This window comes from Falco cherrug, chromosome 5, assembly GCF_023634085.1.
Source record: "Falco cherrug isolate bFalChe1 chromosome 5, bFalChe1.pri, whole genome shotgun sequence".
Classification (NCBI taxonomy): domain Eukaryota; kingdom Metazoa; phylum Chordata; class Aves; order Falconiformes; family Falconidae; genus Falco; species Falco cherrug.
The window spans coordinates 1,731,018-1,749,137 of record NC_073701.1 but is presented as its reverse complement, the minus strand read 5'-3'; the positions used below and the strand labels follow the sequence as shown (position 1 = coordinate 1,749,137).

Sequence of the window (18,120 nt, the reverse complement as noted above, 5' to 3'; positions counted from 1 at the left end):
GTTTTCCCCTTTAGCTATAAAATCTGTGTGCCTACCTGTTCATCTGCTTCTTTGGCATGTGGGATTGCTTATTTCCCTTTGTGGTGGGCTTTGAGCACGATCCTGAAAGCTGAGATAGTTTTCTACTCAGAATCTACAGGAAGAGTGAATTAAAGTCATCGGGATCATTTTTCAGATTCTCATCGTAAATGAAGAAACTTGCCTATCCTTATTGCAGTTTTGTTCTTGTATGAAAATGTCACATTCAGCAAATAACTGGGATCTTGCTGCTGCTGCTGCTGCTTGTGTCTTCACCTCACTCCTCCGTTTCTTTGGGCCAACTGCAGCTGTAGCACTGGTGCTGAGTGGCTAGGAAAAAAATGATCTGGAACTCAACAGCATATTGTGTGTGAGCAATGAATTTTTTGCCAGGAGTATGTATAAAATAAATTACTGCTGTGATCCATTTAGAAATCCTCACTTTCCTTAGCTATGGCATCTGCTTAGGCAGCTCGGCTGCTGTTGGCAGGCTGGAGTTCTGGCAGGGACCAGAGGTACCTGGGCAGGAGACTGGGACCTGGCACATGATGGCAGGAGGGTGGGAGAGGATCGGGGGGGCTGGCTGAAGGGCTGAGGCTAGATTTTGCTCTGTGGTGGTATGGGGCCAACATGATTTTTCTGAGGCAGGCAGCTGTGAACAGCTGGATGAGGAGAGCAGGACCAAGGTGAGAAAGAAGCAGGATGGAGATGTGTAGTAGAATGGGTTAAAAGAGCCAGATTGGAAGGAAAAGAGTCTTCATTCCTTTTTTATTCACTTACCTGTGAATAATACTGAGAGGGCTCTATGTAGGATGAAAGAAGTTGTCAATCTAATATTGCTGCCAGGTATTTGAAAATGCAACTTTGAGCCATGTTGGTTGAAAAAAGACTCTTATGCTGTTGGTGAGCCGTACACGTGCCACTAGTGTGCCGTATTTTTGTGGTTCCAATTTTTCAGTGTGAATGTTAAATGATGTTATTTGTTGTTAAATGAAAACTTGTAAAGAAAAAGTGACATATGGTGGTGCAGTTAAAGGTAGAACCATAACGTGCACCCACAGGAGAGCCTAGTTAATGTAGGCAGCATAACAACAGGCACACTGCTTTATTACTGACTTCAGATTATCTGCCATTGCAATGGCTGCTGGTGTTTTTATAACTTCATTTTTCTCTTTGTTGACTCTAGTGTGGTTCAGCCCGGCAGGTTACCTTAGTCTCTAATCTAGTAGGTGGTGACTGCCTTTTGCAAGACTTGTGCCTGAGTGCACTGGTGTTGCAAGTCAGTGTCTGCTGAAATCCTCAGTCTGCCTTCATTTTCTTGTACTCTTATCATTCCCTTTCTAGGGCTTCCTCGAGTCCCAGCTGTCCAAACCAGCACATGCCGAACTCTGCTGCCCATCTGTTCATCTACACAGAGAAGCGTGACCACATCCCCACAGCCTCAACCAATTTCATTCACTTCCTGCTGTCTTTGGATTCCAGATAAAGCTTTTTTTTGAGAAACCTTCCCCTAATCTGTCCACTTACTGTTGTTAATGTGAGTGCTTTCATTTGGAAGGCGGCTTTATCGTAACTGCACTGGACTGGCTGTATTGCCCTCCTAAAAATGACTGTGTACACCGGTGACTTGAGACCCTGGGAAGGGCATGCATTTCCTTGTGCCTGTTTCCATTCTGCATTCAGTCCTGTGTGTGTCCACATTTCAGCTGTCACCTGGTTTCACCAGGAAGTTCTTGTTACCAAGAATTTGCATTTATCCGTTGCTGTGTTAGCAGTAGCCTCAAAAGCCCCAGTCATCAATATGGCCCTGTTATGTTTGATGTTAAATGAACACATGAAAGTACAGCCTCTGCCCCAAATTGCTTACAACGTGCTAGCACCACGCAACTCATACCTCTGCAGCAAGCAGTTCTCGTCTCATTTTATTTCCTGGTATGGGTGCCTGTAAAATGAACATCATCTGGAGACAATGGATCATTTTACCTAGGCCACCAAACATGTGTTTGTTGGTAATAACTTTGGTTCACTATTCAAGCATGGCCAAGCGAAATGAATGGTCTGGATTCAGAAGCCTTTGTATCCCAGCTCCACTCTTCCCCACACATTATTCTATAACGTAAGTCCCTGATCTATGGACGTTTGTTTTATAGCCCTATGTAAAGTACCATGTGTTTTACAGAACAGAACAATAGTGACAGCCACATTTTCAGTCAATGTGGTTTGGGATTCGGATGTCTTTCCTCTCTCTCTCTCTCTCTCTCTCTCACTTCCCCCCCACCCCCCCACCCCCCTCCACCCCAGTCTTTAGGTCACTGTATTGTTTTCAGAACTGGCATATCTCAGCAATCAGCAAGTCACGTATGACCGGTCTCTGCTTTACCTGGGAGCTCCTTGAGTCCTGTGCCAAGAGTTTGTCACAAATTTTAAGACATGCAGTTTTTAGAAAATAATTCCAGCAAGGTGGTAAAATTTTGCTTCTTTTTTGGAGTCATGACATCCAAGCAATGAGTAAACCCACCAGAATACCTGCCTGGCAGCCTGCATGACTGGTGTGCCGGTCTGTAAGCCAAAGCACTTCAAGTGATGACCAGTGAAAGCAGGACACCATTGCCTGGGAAACCAAATAAATAGAAGCACACAGCCATCCATCACTGCCATCTGGAAAAGATTGGGCTGAACGTCTTCCTGTCAGGATCTGCTACAGTATTTATTTGTATAGCTCAGCTTTAGCTTTGGGGATTTCAGCAAAATATTCCTGTCAGCAATGATTCGAAGAGAAGAGTTGTGTCTGATTGTCAGGCTAGTGTTAATTTCTTTGTTCAATTTTGCAAAATTACAGTTGTAACTAATAGTTGCACCTCTTTTTTCACATGTAGGGGCTTCATGTGTGTAGAAACACCACGCAAGAGATGATCTCATTTTGGCATTATGTACACGTGTTACCACAGCACTGCGAATGATCGCGAGCTGGTGACATGTACAGGTGTAAATGATTCCTGATGGATGAGTTTGCTCCTCTGGTGTATGTCTAAACCTGATAAGAAACACAAGTTTTGGCTTAACACACATAGTCCGGTGGGTTCTCTTTACATCAGAAGATAAACAAAAGCCGAAAGATGGTGCTATTTTAAACATTTAAAATAGGAGCGTCTGAATGTATTAAGGTACAAGGGAGCTTGTGAATCAGATAAGCAGTTCTGTGCTAATGGATGTATGTTACAATGCAGTAAACCTTAAAATTTAATAAAGTGATGCTTAAATCTGGAAGGACAGCATGAGCTGTACAAGCTATACAGAACAGAAAAGGGTAAAGAGGCAATTTTAGCTAGCTATAACTCAGCAGTGAAAAGTGTACTGATTCATTTTTTTAAGTGAGGACGCAAGAAAAAGGAACAAACAAATGTAAATGTGCATTTGCTGCTAACCACCAAGGCAGAAAACAAAATGTTCTCCAACCAGCAAATGCCACAAAATGCCAAGTTTAGGGAGGAGCGCAAGCTTTATGTATGCTGATAACTGTCAGAAATTCCATTTAGTCAAAAAAGAACAAAATAGTTTCCTAAACTGAACAGAAAAAATAACTATTGTTCAGAAGTGAGTGAGTCTAGTCAGTGAAGACACTGTCTGGTATCTGCTTTGCCATCTGAGAGGGATGGAGGGGGTGAGGGAGGCAGAGAGCAATTTGGTGCTGGGACCCAGGAAGTTCTGCTGACAGAGGACATGGAGCTAATTCCTGAATTCACTAGTGTAGGGAAGAAGTAGAAGAAAGAAGAGAAAAAGGAAAAAAGGAGAGGATAAAAGAAGGTTAGAAAATGCAGGACCAAACCCTCAATCCCATGTTCACTGTTTACTTACTTTTTACTCAGGTTGGCTCTGTTTGACTTCCATGGGAATTTATAGGAATCAAACCTCAGTAAAGGAGAACTGGGCCATTGTAATTTTGATTCTAGCGGATGAGAGAACAAGCACTAAGAAATTGGGATCCTCAGCAGAAGAGGAAGGGCAGTCGTGTGCATTCATATGGTCCTTTTCTGAATGGACACAGTGAGGCTGACAACAAGCTGGTTCTTCCCATCAGTGTCTTCAGTTTTACACCCTCCCACTAGTGTTACATGTGTGGGAGCAGGGAAATCCAGAGCTTTTCCACTGATGGCCTTGTCTTCAGTATATCCCTGAGGATTCACGTGCTCTGGGAGAGGAACTGTTTTCCTTCCTGGGAGAGCTGTGTCCTTCCTGTAGCCCTCCTAAGAAGTCCCCATGAAGACAGCCTCATGGAGCCTGCCTTTCCCCAGAGCCTCCTCTTGCAGACCCAGTGTAATTACAGCACAAAGAGCTAGCATTCCTTCATGAAAAAAACCCACATTTTCAGAGAACAAGAGGCAGGCAGTGTATGTAATGAGGGGCTGTTCTGAGACGGAAGGTTTGAAACACAACTGATCCGTAAATGAAAATGTTGGGATAGTGTCAAAGCAAGAGTTACCTGAGACTCAAAGGGAGAGAAGAAGAGCAGCAAAGAAAAGAAGAGTTAATGCTTGACCTAGATTCTTTAAAACCTGTTTTTCAAAAGGAAAGGAAGGAAGAAGGGAAAACCATTCAGGGAGCCTGAATTGTTGACTAGACCTCAGAAAATCTAGCCCTTGGAAGGATGGCTGCCCGGGAATGTAGATGTTTGCAAATAATGGGTAACTTTCTATGTTATATTTTATTTCTTGCATTATCAGCTTCATTTTCTAGACAGGAAGTTGGAAATGCAAAATGCAGTGTGCTTATTCTGTGAGAGGAAAGGCAGAGATTTCATTAACATATTCAGAGAAAGGACCACTAATAGAATTGTAGAATCACAGAATCATTTAGGTTGGAAAAGGCCTTTAAGATCATCAAGTCCAACCCAAATAGTTAAGAACAGAACTGAAGAGTCAAACTTCCTTTATTCCACAAAGCTGAAGTGGGAGTAAGAGCCACTATTAAGGAAAAAATCATGCTGCAGAAGACCTTGGTCTGTCCAGAGCCAGGTGCTGCTGATTTGCAGGAAATTTATTTATAATTCTTTGCTCCAGAGAAAACTGAACCTCCGGGTGCATGCAGACCAGGATCTTCCTTACCTTCCAGCTCTTTGCTGACACTGTCATTCTTCCCAGGTGAGTGACAGCATGTGCTGCCAAAGGGTTTGCAAGAGCAATAATACATAGATGAAGAAATAAATTAAGTGATAAGGAAAGGTGAAGTGATACGCCTTCAGGGATCAAATGATATGGTGGATAGTTGTGTATTATTTTACAGGCAGTGTTATGAAACCGTCAGACTTGAAAGCAATAGCACGGGAGCAGGAGGTGAAATCTTTGCAGTGACTGGCTTGCTCTGCAGTGGAGATGGGACTTTGGCATCCTTTGAATAAAATGTAGAAACTCCTGACTTCACTGAAGCTTAAAACAGCAACAACAACAACAGCAACTGAAGGCAAAGAGAATGGAAAATGAGGAGAAGAAATAAAGTTAAAAATTCTCTCAGCTACTGGACTGTGGCTTCACGTTGTCGGGATAACTCTGGGACTTTTTTATATCATGGTGATGTACGTACTACCAGTGCTTAGATATTTAAATGGACAGATGTTGCAGAGATGCTAAAATATCACACCTGCTTTCTATATCCAGTGTTTTGCTTACTGGGAGGACTCAGTCTAGAGATGTCAAACAGCATTGCTTCTGCATTCCTTGGCTATACTCCATCGGAGGAGGCAGCAGTTTTATTTTCTGCTTAGCTCTCTAGAGAAATCACGATGCACAGTTATAACTCGGCGGTTGTATTGTTAGCATATCCCTAATGACTTCAGCTCGCCTCTCTGCCTGGGCAATGATGCCTTCTTTGGCTGTGTTACTGGCATGTAGTAGCTAGCTCACAGTGTCCTGCCAACATGGAATGCATTATCAAATCTTCTGAGTGCAGATGTCTTTTTATTTTTGTTATCTTATTTTCTGTCTCAGAACTTGAAAAAGGGGAGAATCGGTGCTTTTCTCAAACCAGACTGAATTTCCACTGTGCCTTTTCACCTCACTTCATGCTGCTAATTCATGCTACTTACCTGTGTGTCTTGTTTTTAGTTTAATATTTTAGTTTCTCTGTTTTGCAGAAGCGATTGTGTATCTCATCCTTTGTCCATAAAACCAGCATATTTGCACCTTAAGAGGGCCAAATGTGAAGGCTGAAAATATAGAAAGACATTAAAGATATTACTGTTTATTATTTTTAAGCCCATTTCATGAATTTTAAGTGAGTCTAACAGTTTTCTTGCATTTGAGTCATGGTCTCTGAACTCTGTGATTAGCAATGCTTTAGTCTGAAGCTAAAAGGAAAGCTGTTGGCTTCCATAGGTGCGAAACCGCACCACTACAGAGGGCTCAGATCATTGACCTAATTTCTGCTAAGAAATGCAGTTTTATTTTGGTTATGTAAGCTGCTTCCAAATATGCTGTATGCACCGGTCTGATGAGGGAGGGATTTATGTCATTTTAGAAAAAAAAAAAGATTCACAGGAAGTCTCTGGTGAAAAGAAAGAAGGAAAAAAAAAAAAAAGAAAATTGCCTGCTTGAACAGAGGCTAGATTTTGCTTTGATGAAGCCGCAAAGAATTTGAGCACATATGAAGAACGTCTTATGAAAGTTTTTAGAACCAAAGTAAGATATACTTCACCCCTTAAAGCTTTAATGTAATGTCCCGTGTGGTATATTAGCCACAGTGCATCAAGCACCTTCAATTTATGACTCTGACACCTCTCAGGTACCTTCTGCTCAGTTGCCTCCTTCAGCCTAGACAGCTGTCCTTATCCTGGGGCATCTTTAAGTGCAGCAAGACATGGTAGGTAGAAGGACAAAAACACTACAGCTTATATCATGCTACTGACAATTATTTTAAAGTGATAGAAAATGAAGGAGGAACCAGGAGGCTGAGTGAAAGCAAATGTAGAGCCCGTCATCAAAAAAAGGGAGTGAGATTGATGCTAGTGAATGCTGTGGCTGTCTCAGATGGCATGCAGGCTACCAGCTGGACTGTTAGCTGGGATATAAATACTTCGTTTTTTAGAAAAAAAAAGTATTTGTGGTAACTTCTTGAAAACATTTTTCTCATTTCTTGAGTCACATTCTATGAACTGTAAAGTCACAGTAATGTGCTCCTAGGCCAGGAATTGTTTAGAGTCAGGAGTAGAGCTGATAGATATTTTTCACTTGAAAACAATTTTTTGATGAAAAATGGCCTCTTTTGTGAAACCCTCTGTATTTAATGAAAAACAGAAAGCAAATATGTTCTTCGACTCTAAGTTAAGAGTAAATATCATCCCAAGGCAGTGTGAGCTCCACATGAAGGGAGAAATCAAAGAGTGGGAAAGCACACACACTCCCTAGAGCTTCTTTCACTCAGAACCTGTCATTTCCTCCATAGGGGTGCTTAATTTAAACTGGTGCAGGATACAAATCTTGAATAGAGAGGAAAATAGCAGTTACAGGAGGAAGACTACAGCTGTTGGACGCTGTATTGGAGAACATCAGCTAAGGGCTGAACGTAGCTGATTTCAGATCCCGAGCACATGGCCAACCTGTTTGAAAGACTTACCTATGCAGTGATACCTTCTAGGTACTTTTCATTTTAGTGATGTTAGTCTTCCAGTGGTTCTGGAATATTCATGATCTGATGCGGGTTTTCAAGCACAGTGGTCAGTGGCTGAGGCATTTTTCAGTCTTACTTTCAAGTTGTCATCGTTTCCTGATGTGCCTAGTCTCTGTTTAGAGCTAGTAAGCTGGATTCCTCTCTGTCATTTAAGTATATTTGTGTAGTAAATAGTTTTGGAGTCATAAGCCATTGAACAGCTCTGTGCTTAGACGTATGTGAACTCTCAAGGACTAAATTTAATCCCCAACATCATGTTTTGTAGGGGGTGTCAGCCTTGCATCGTACAAGGGAGTTGGTTTATTGACTAGCTTGATGCTTTGTTCCTTAAGCAGAGTATAAAGAGAGACTAATACTGTGGCTCATTGCATTTCACTGATGATCTCTTATAAGCTGATGTCTTAATTGCATTACTTGTCAAGGTGAAGGGCTGCAGACAGTCCCCAGAGGCATGGGTACACTGAACAGGACCCCTGGTCACTTGGGGTTTTCTTATGGGAAGCTTATCCCAGGTAAAGGTCCCTCTTTAGAGGAGCAATGAACAGAGGCCATGGATCTCCCAGGAATTTCGCTGGCAGCTCTGACAGCTGTGAAATTGTCCTATCAGCAGCCATGTCATTGGAGGGAGTGCCACACAGATCCTGAAATGGAGCTAAATGAACTAGGCATCCCTCCTGTTGGACTGTATCTCTTCATATTTAGTCCTGAACCAAGTAACTTCTTCCCTAATGGTGCATCACGTTGGAATAAACTTGGTACTTTTCTGTTAAATCTGATCTGCTTGGAGAGCACTGGGAACACTCTGTGTGAAGGAGGAGTGAGCATGGGGCATGTGTGCTCCCTTAGAGGCTGTCTGCCCCCACCGCAGGGGTAGGAGCCCCTGGCTGCTTGGCGGGACTGCCCCCCAATGAATTGCAAGGACCCAGGCACGCTGCATTTGGGAAGGGAAATCTCCTTCAGTGAGCAGCATCCACAGGTCGTTGGCAAGCAACAGCGAGCCTAGAAGAGGGTTAGTAACTTGCCATTGACTTCATTTTTCCTTGACTCTAGTCTAATAGCACCTCAGATGTCCAAGGTTGTTTCACCTGCACAAAGGTAGGGTTAGATAGCCAGCGGAGACGTGGAGCCTTGGAATGGATGTGCTAACACACATCTCTGCTCAGGCTCCATAAGTTTAGCTGAGGGCCATGCTATTTATTTTTTAGTTCCTTTTACTTATGCTGATATTTGGAAAAAAAATGAAAAAAAATGTGAAAAAACATATTTTGTTGATTTGTAAGTTTTTGGAAGAGACATTCTTATATACGTTTTAGGCTAGAATGTCACTCCTGGTAAATGAAAATAAAGAGAAACATTTATATACAACTATGTTTTTTGCTATTTTTGACCACCATTCTTTAATAGCTTTTTTTCTAACTTTTTCTCCTTTTTTTTTTTTTTTTTTTTTTTTAAGTGTGAGATGTTGATTTCTTGCACCCAGAACTGAGAGAGAAGAGATTCTGAGTTTTGGGGCTCTAGCAAGAATCAAGGCAACCCTGAGGGGTCAAGGATGCTGCAGAACCTCAGGCTGTCTGAAGTGTAGATATGCCCCAGCCTCAGATGGAAGAAGAAACAGTTGCAACTAAATGATGAAGCTTAGCGGAGTCAGTCAAGTGGAGATGATTGCTAAATCAATTTTTTTTTCAGTTCAAAGCCTCTTTTTTTGATTTGCCCATCACCATCTGAAAAGTTTGCCTATGGGACTCAACGTTTTCCAGTCTGACCACTGGTTAGATTTTTTAAAAAGTGTGACCAAAAGTGATTTAGTAATTCCTGAGCATGAGGAAAAGTGCAAACCCTGTGTTTGTGAGTCTAGAAAAGGGGATGGAAGTGCTTTAGTGATAATACTGCTGACAGAAACTTCAAATTAGGCAGAAAAAAAACTTCACTAGAAACAAAAAGTTTTTGAGTGTCCTGATGGAAGTTGGTTTGCTTTTGTTTGAATAACAAGCACTCGGTCTAGGCTCAGTTCATTTTAAAGAGCTCTTGTGGTACTCCTAATAACGAACGCCCACTGGAGTGTTCATTGTGTTTCCTGTGTATAAATTATTTTCATGAACCGTTTGCCTGGCACATGCGGCAGTGGAGGGCACCGTCCATGTGTGTTTGGGGTGGGGGAAGGGGTTTGGCAGAGGTAGGCAGGTTTCATTGGTGCCGCAGCGTTCTGATCGCTGCTTTAATGATTGACTTTGAGTCCTCAAGGATCAAAATGCTGTGGAAATACAAGTTATAATGTAGTTATATAAAATTAGAGCGGCAGTAAAAATGAGAGTGGGCTAGCGGCAGGAGAGGATACATGGGAAAACAATTCCTAAACTGAAACGTGCATTAAAGGTTCATTTAAGCAGGTTGCTATGTAACTCTGGACTGACCACAAGCATGTTAAGGCAGCGTTCAACTCCTCTGTAAAACATTTGCTGGTCCACAGGAAGAGTTTGTTGCATTAAGTAATTTATGGGGTGCTAAGAAGTTCCTTAAGCTATTATTAAAAACATACAAAATCTTCCCTGGTTAGGACTCTAGTAACTCAGACTTCTAACTAAGCAGAACTGATAGGGCAGGCCTTTTGATGTTTAATGAGTTCTGAAGCAGATGTGAGATGTGATAGACAGGGGAGCCAGGGTGATTTAGTGCTCATGGAACAAAATGATGAGATGCCCTCCCGAAAAAGAAAATGTAGCTAAAAAGGACAGGTTTTGGTTTTTTTTTTCTTCCCTTCCCTACACCCCCCCCCCCCCCCGCCCCCCGCCCCTTCTTCCTTCTTGGTGCATGTGTTTTTGATTTCCTCACCCCGTGCCTCTCAGTGCTGGCTCATTTCCATTCAAACACACACAGAACACTGAAAACTAATTAGCCCTGGATGCAGCCACAGGAAGTTAGCCTGCCAAGTCCCCTTTCCCCCACAATTCCTCAACTTTCTCAGCTTGCCTCAGGCCAAGGGCTTTGCACTGGGCCTCTCTGTGTAGGTTGCCAGGTCTAATTTTACAATTTCCCTTCACCTTATCAAGTGTGCCCCAGGCCCAACAAGGGGGAAAGGATCAGAGCCAATGTTGTGTTGTGGGCCTTTCTCCCCCACACCCTGTCCCCACCCACCTCTTTTCTTTTCTGCATCAATTTTGGGAGTCTTGGTCATATCTAGTTTCAGTGTTGACTTGTTAATCTGACCTTTGCTAATGCTTTTTAAAGGAACCAAAGAGAACTTCACCATCTTGTAAAACTTGAAAGTCCCTCCTCTCCAAGACTTTTCTTGAAGGTTAACAGATTTTCCCAAGAGCCAGAGGACTACAGGTGTCAACCATTTTCAGGCATCTCATTTCAAAGCAGAGCCCACCACAATCCCAACGCGAGAAGCCAGTCTGATTAGAAGAAGGCAGCAGGCTGGATACCAGCCTACAGTGGGTAGAATCTTGACACGCGCACTCAACAAGAAAATACCAGCATGGCTGCAAAGTTATGAAGGTCTAGAAACATGTCAGGGTTTTCTTCTTGATTCTTACCCTCAGCTTCTGGGCGACAGCTAACAAAAGTCATTCCAGCTCTTTTGACATCCTTTTCTAGGCTGGTGATGGCAGGACATAACCTCTACAGAGAGCACTTTGAGCTTTGTGGGTGAGAGGCACTGAAGGACCTGGCAGCTGTTAGCAAATCTCAATGGAAAGGGGCGAAGAAGGGAAAACATCGGGCAACTGAACTCTCCTCTCCCTTCTTCTGTCGTATAGATAAGTGGGAATTGATGACCTTGTTCGACTGTTGCCCATCCAGTCCATTGTCAAGAACCCACATGATCTAGAATGGTCTTCAGAGGAAGGCTTGAGGATCCTGTGGCGCAGCGGGTGAGAAGAGGCTAATTTGACCTTGTTGTCCAGTGCCATCCAGATCTTCAGGAGTTAGGAAGCGACGTAAGCCCTCAAACACAAAATGTTTGCTGTCGTTGCCTGTGACAACTGTGGATGTTCTTGAGAGCCACATAACTATCCCGTCCTTTTTTATTACTGTTAGGTTTTGAGCTGTGCCAGTTTCCTGGAGCAATGAGTTCCACAGTGTCACTGTGTGTTTTGTGAACAGGATCGTTTTCCTGATGGATGTGCTCTTTGAGTATCTGGAAAAGGTCATGCTACATCTGCAGGTGCTGCACCTGCCCTGTAGCCAGCAAACTCCAGCCTGCATGGCTGGGAGAGGGGGATCATCTGGGAACCAGCTCTAAATGAACTCAGAGTTTGAAAATAACCTGAAGGAAGATAACCCAAAGGAAAATTACAGTGCTAGGATGGGTTGCTATACGAAAGGAATAAGATCCTGTTCTGTTTCATTCTCCCCCAGTGCAAGACTTAAGAAGAATTTTGTAGCGAAGTTACATTTTAAACACATTTACCATCTTGCCTTTGATTTCCATGAATGTTCTTGCTGCAGAGCAGGCGGTGGCACCTAAGGTACTGGGTATGGAACCATCTACTGCCAGTCTCTTTTCACAGCCTGCAAAATGCCTGTAAGGATGTTTTATTTAACATTTTTTACATGTTAGAGACAAACCAGTTATGGAGAAGTGACATCACTGTGCAGGCACGCTGTTCTGGAGCAGATATCAAATGGGAGCACAGAGATGGGATGTTCTAAACTTCAATTTGGAGCATTCTTAAATAAGCCACGTAGCCTGTGAGCAGTCCATTAAGATGAAAGGGACTGCTCTGGTGAAGGCCATGACACTATGTTCCAGTAGCTTACTGAACTTAGACAACCCAGATCATTTTAAGGGAAAAAACCCCAAAACCTCTTCTGTGGATACAGACAATTCTGTTAATCTGATTTCAGGGATGTTGGTGGCATTTGTAGCCTAAGCTCTTGTTGGGCAGAGTCTGGTTTTCCCCCTGCATCTGGACCTGGCCCCAGTGGCCCCCGCCTGCTCACATTACAACAAATGTGAGCTTGGCAGGGCGGCAGAACTAGCAGCCCACTGGTTGACCTGCATGCTCTCCCTCTGGCTCCAGGTTTTAACACTTCTCCAAGTACTTGCAAGAAAATAGCCTCTTATTTTTTTGATCTTTGCCCAAGTAGCAGAACTCTAGTCCAAAATTAGCACATCACTATTGGTGATGTGGACTGGGGATTCACAGAAGAAATCTGTGAATCCCAGTGAGAACTAAACAGCAGAACGTGTGTGTCTTAAAAGAACAAAATTAAGATCAAAGCAGTTTTTATGCAAATATCCGTATTTCTTTTAGCAGGAGCAGAGCAATGCAAAAATGGGAGTGTTTGATAAACATTATTTCTGACTGTTGTTTTGAAGTTTTCTGTGAGGTATTACCAGATATAATGACCTGCAGTTCTGGGACCACAGCATGCATGTCTTGTGTCAATTTTCTGAGAGTGCATGCGTTTAGTTCAGCTCATTTTTCAGAACTCTTCACTTGTCCTGAAGAGCGAAAGGAGGGAAACAAAAGTCTAACGTAAGAAGTTGGCTTCCTTTCATTTCCATGAAGTCAAAGAAGAGCTTATGTTTTGCTAGGGTCCTAGCAAAATGAGCCCATGTGCCTGGTCTTAGAGCTATATATCTGATTACAAGGAGAGCTAGCTAAAAAAATGTCCATCCAAACTTCACTTTGTGAAATAAAAAAAGGAGGGTTTTTACTGAAAATGAAAGATTCCACAAAATAATCTTATTTTCTTTGAGCTATTCACGTATTCCTCTTAAAACCTAACCTCCAAATTTTAGAGTGCCGTTTCTCAGTACTTTGGGGCTGGGATTTGTCAGCTTTTGTTGGTTGTTCAAAAATGCATGTGTTTGTTTTTCTTCTCTTTTCTCAGTTCTAGGCTTTTGAAAAGGAAATGTTAAAAATATTGTGCGCACCCTTTTCTTTCCCAGTGCAGACTTAATGAGGCAGGGCTAATACAGCAGTAGCCCTGACTTCACACCCCAAGTCACTGGATGTGTTTGCTGGTTACTCAAAACCTCTGCAGTGTGGTGGGGTAAGCTCGGCTCTGTAAAATGTGGCTTGTCTTTCTGTACCTATGGTTTGTTGGCACTGGCTTGTGTCCAGACTCCTGGAAGAGCACAGAATGTTATTCTGGCACCCTGGTAGGAGGGTCCAAATGGATATCTACATGGCTCGGTCCTCACTTGGCTAATCCTTGGGTCACTGAAGCTTGCCTCAGTCAGAACACCTTTACTTTCTATATTTGCTCCTTAAATAACTAATTATACCCATAAGAAACTAGCCTGATCCCAGTTCTGAGTGTGGCATAGTCTTATATAGCTGGAGAGGGAAAAAAATAGGTCAGAATTCATAAGATCCTGTCCAAAATCAAGCTGTAATAACAAATAACTACAGCAAGAACATTTTCATCACAATTAACCTGCTGTGATTCATTGTTCATTTTGATGCATTTATATCCATTTTGGAGAGGATCTCACGTGAGGCTGGTGTGACATGCTAAAAGGCTCAATTGAGCTTTCTCCCCTCAAGTTTCTCTTTTATAAATGTTCACATTTCTGAAGTTGTTATTGCAAAAGTCCCACTCTGTCCACTTCTGGTGCTTCTGTGAGGGAGAAATACAAGTGTAGCCGTTGGTGATGCCCTCGCATGTTGAACTGCTTCAGCTGAGGGCACATGGTTGGGTTTGAAGAGACGGGCTTGCCAGGTCTGAGCGGCTTAGCAGAAGGATCAGGTTTTAAAATGTGTGGGGAGCTGACTTTGTGATCAGCAATAATCTGCCTCCCATTACATAGGCATGAATATACAAGAGCTTAATTATCCTTGTACATGGTCTTGCGAATGAGTCCAGGTGCCTTCAGGACCCTCCTCACCTGATACAGAAGAGGGTGATCTATGGAGCCCTCTCTCTGGAAAGTTCACATGTGCATTATATACGCAGAGACTTCCCAGAATAAAATTTTGGTTATATTTTGCTGTGTAAAACTGGTGCATGGGAACGGTCTAGATAGGACTCCAAACCTGATGCAACACCCTCACCTGCAGCTGTTGTGCCTTGGAGGATAGAAGAAGTGGGAGGAAAACCAGCCGGGTTTGCCTGTGATCCCCAGTGCTCTCTCCATCACCTTGTGTGATGTCTTCAGGCTGTGACCCTCAGTTGCTGGATATTATTTTGGCATTGATAACCAGCAGCCTTCTCAACTTTTCATGCACATTCCTTACCCCGTTCCTTTCCTCTGCTCCATTTCTGTGCCATCTCTCCTTTCTGTGTCGTCAGGCTTTGGTCTGCATTTCCCTTTGTATACACCCTGCTCTTCTGATACAGGGGAAGGCAAAATTCATATTCCCAAACAGGTCAAGCCCCCCCAAGAAAATCAAGCAAATGAGATAATAATGAGCATAAACCTCTTCCAAATTACTGCAGTTGGATGCATTTTCATTTTTTCACCCTCTTGTTTTGTTTGTATGCTAGAGCTGGTTGAAAAGTGTTGAATTTTTATTTGATTTGGGCATTTTCCCAGGGAATTTGGATTCTTTCCATAGAGAGTCGACATGTCCCCAGAAATTAAGATTTGCAGTGTAAATGGTTTACTTGGTGCCTCTCTTCTCCCCAGCTGTCAGACTTTTGTCTTGCACAGCATCTCTCTCACCACCAGTCCTTTGCGGCAGGGCGTGAAGGAGTTATCTGGGACACCGTGCTGGAGAGGCACAGCGGCATGAGTTACCCAGGCCACAACTCTTCAGGGATGCAGGGGAATGTCTCTCGATGGGGATGTCATCAGTGCTGCTGGCACTGCTGTGCACCGCTGGTTACATGGCTGCGTGGTGTCAGCTCTTCTGATCAATCTGCCCTCTGCTCGGAGCACTAGAAGGCAAAGATCTGTGGGCAGCTTTGTGGCGAGGAACTTTTGGGATATGGCCCTGAAGTTACATTCTATATGTTTTGAGAAGGGTTAACAATTCTGATACCTGGTATCCTATGGGCATTTAACACAGGTGAATACTTGGCACATTTCTGGTACTTATCAGTCACAAGCAAACAGTTGCATGGAGGGGAATGTGGCAGATGGGAACTAGTGAGAGATAAATATTTAAGTTGCTATATGAAAAGCAAATAAAAAAAAATAATATCTCTGTGAAAGTGAAATGAGGAAATTAATTACCTGTACTCTGTCAGTGGAAAACAAGCCACCTCTCTGGTGTAGCTGGCACCCTGAGAAAGTCTCTGATGCCACTGTCATCTTGGGTTCCCATCTCTGAGAAGCTGTCTGGCTCTCTGCAATATAGCCGTGCGCATAAACACGGCTTTTTATTTTTGAAACACATGAAATAATTTAGTACAAACTAGAAAATAACTTCCAAATGCCCTCTTTTGCTTGCACTCTTCGGAGAACATATGGGGAAGATAGCACATACTTTTCTTACAAAGAAAATGAAAATGTCATTGTTTTCCCCAAATGAATTTGAAAAATTGATTTTGAAAAAAATGCATCTTTGAGATCAACTCCTCCCATATCAATACATCATACAAGAAACCAGTCACCTCTGCAGAAACATTTATTGGTTTCCATCATGTTGCATCGTTTAAAAGATGAGACAGCACGCTCTGCAGAGTGCAGAACTTCCTCTCCTCTCCTCTCTACTTTAATTGCATTTCTGTTCTCAGCATTACATAACTTTAAAGGCATGTTATAAATATTGTTCTGCGTCATAGATCATGTCTATAATATATACAGCATTTTCACTTTGACATAGCCTCCTAACAAAAAAGCAAAACGTGGGAAATTAAAATAAAAGATGCCAACCTGCCCATTCAAAAGACGTTTTGCTTTTTTTTTGCAGAAGCCAATTTTATGCGTTTTGATTCTTCTGCAAAGTCAGTTTGGAAAACTTTGTTTAAAAACCCTGAAAGTTTTTAAAGCCAGAAAACATATTTCCAGAATTCTTCTCCTATGTCTATAGTTTCATGTAGGGTTTTTTGTTGTATTATTTCAAATTCAAGATGAAATCGTGGCTGATTCCCACTCAGATTAACACTAGTGGGGAACACCACATGAGAACACAGGCAGATATGAGAATAACCAGCTGAATTCCGTGAGTTTTAAGTGCTAGAGCAAGAAAGAGGGGTGCTACAGGTACAGACATTTGCTCTTTTCTCAATTTGCTCCAGCAAGTTAAAAGTTCAACTACTATGACAGAGAATAAGGTTGTAATCCCAACAGATACTACTCCTCATTGCAAAATCCGTAATTTTGATAGGGAGTGTTTTTCTTGATGAGCAGCCTTGCAGTCTAGCCTGCATTTTCGCTTTGTTTTTGCTTATGAACTGATAACTGTGCCAACTGTCACCTGTCTAATTTGGTGCATAAATATATTAACATTTGTGTTCCAGCTGAATCTCTGAGTCTGATGTGACTGATCCAAAAGTGACCTTCATTTTGAATTTTAGTAATGAACGGAAAGAAATATTTAGGTAATACATTTTTCTAAAAATTGCCTGAACATTAGCATATCAAATGCTTGGACCATCCGCTTTTCTGCAGTGGAAGTTCTGAAAGGCTTTACCTAGAAAGGTAAATTTTTTTGACATCTTCATATAAACACAACATTTCAACATCCCCAAATCATGTTTCATTTTGATTTTTTTTGGAAATGTTTTTCATTATTAAAATAAGCTTTTCTATTGCATTACAGGGTCCGTAGTTCAAGTTCCCTTCTCTCTTGGACGCTGGGTTCTCTGGCTGGACATCTTTCCATGTTGTACCTAAACCCTAGTGATTCCCAGGACAAACCTTCTTGGGTAAGGAGCGGTGTGGGAGCCTGTGGAGGTGGGACGGATCTCGTCGGCTGGTTTCAGTAATGTACAAAACGTGAGAAAGCAATGCAGCTTTTGCTGATGGCATGGAGCTGGGGACATCGTCAGCACAGAAAAGGTCATGACTGACCCAGGAAAAAGCAGCTGGCCATGAATGTTGGTGTGTAGAGAGGGGAGGGCAGAGCGAGGTAAGAGGTTTTGCTTGCTTGCAGGTTGGCTGTGAGTCACTGGTGCACTATGACTGTGGAGAAAACAAACCTCATCCTACAGTGTATTGAGACATTTCTGTACTATCGTGATAGCAGAGTTCAGTGAGTACACAGCTCGTGCCTGGCAAAGGCTGAACTGGAGGTAAATTTGCCGAGGATGCCTGCTGGAGTGTCTGTGAATAGGAAGCCTGTCTTACGTGTGGACACCAAGACAACTTGGTTTTTTTTGACTCAGCCGTGCAGAAGACCAGGAAGAAGATGCTAATGTTCCCTACGCATAATCCAGGGCCAAGCAGTGGGGTACAGCAGAGCAATCCAAGCAGAGTGACCATCCTGGCACAAGAACAAATGGCTCTGAGCAAATGTGTGCTGTGAATTGGGAGAATGAGGAAAAGCATCGGTAGAAATAATGGAAACTGGAAGCTGAACAAAACTTTAAGACAGGGCTGGT

The 18,120-nt window shown here is 42.7% G+C and overlaps 1 long non-coding RNA gene across 10 annotated transcripts in view; it reads left to right on the top strand.

Annotated features, from left to right (window-relative positions):
* Positions 1 to 18,120, top strand: part of LOC114014507 (uncharacterized) — a 69,096-nt gene that overhangs the window by 36,618 nt on the left and 14,358 nt on the right. For 6 of the 10 annotated variants that reach the window (XR_008732289.1, XR_008732293.1, XR_008732297.1 and 3 more), the window contains 2 exons: positions 13,577 to 13,680; positions 17,340 to 18,118. This is a non-coding gene — a long non-coding RNA (uncharacterized LOC114014507). The other 4 variants (XR_008732292.1, XR_008732295.1, XR_008732290.1 and 1 more) reach the window with 4 other exon arrangements.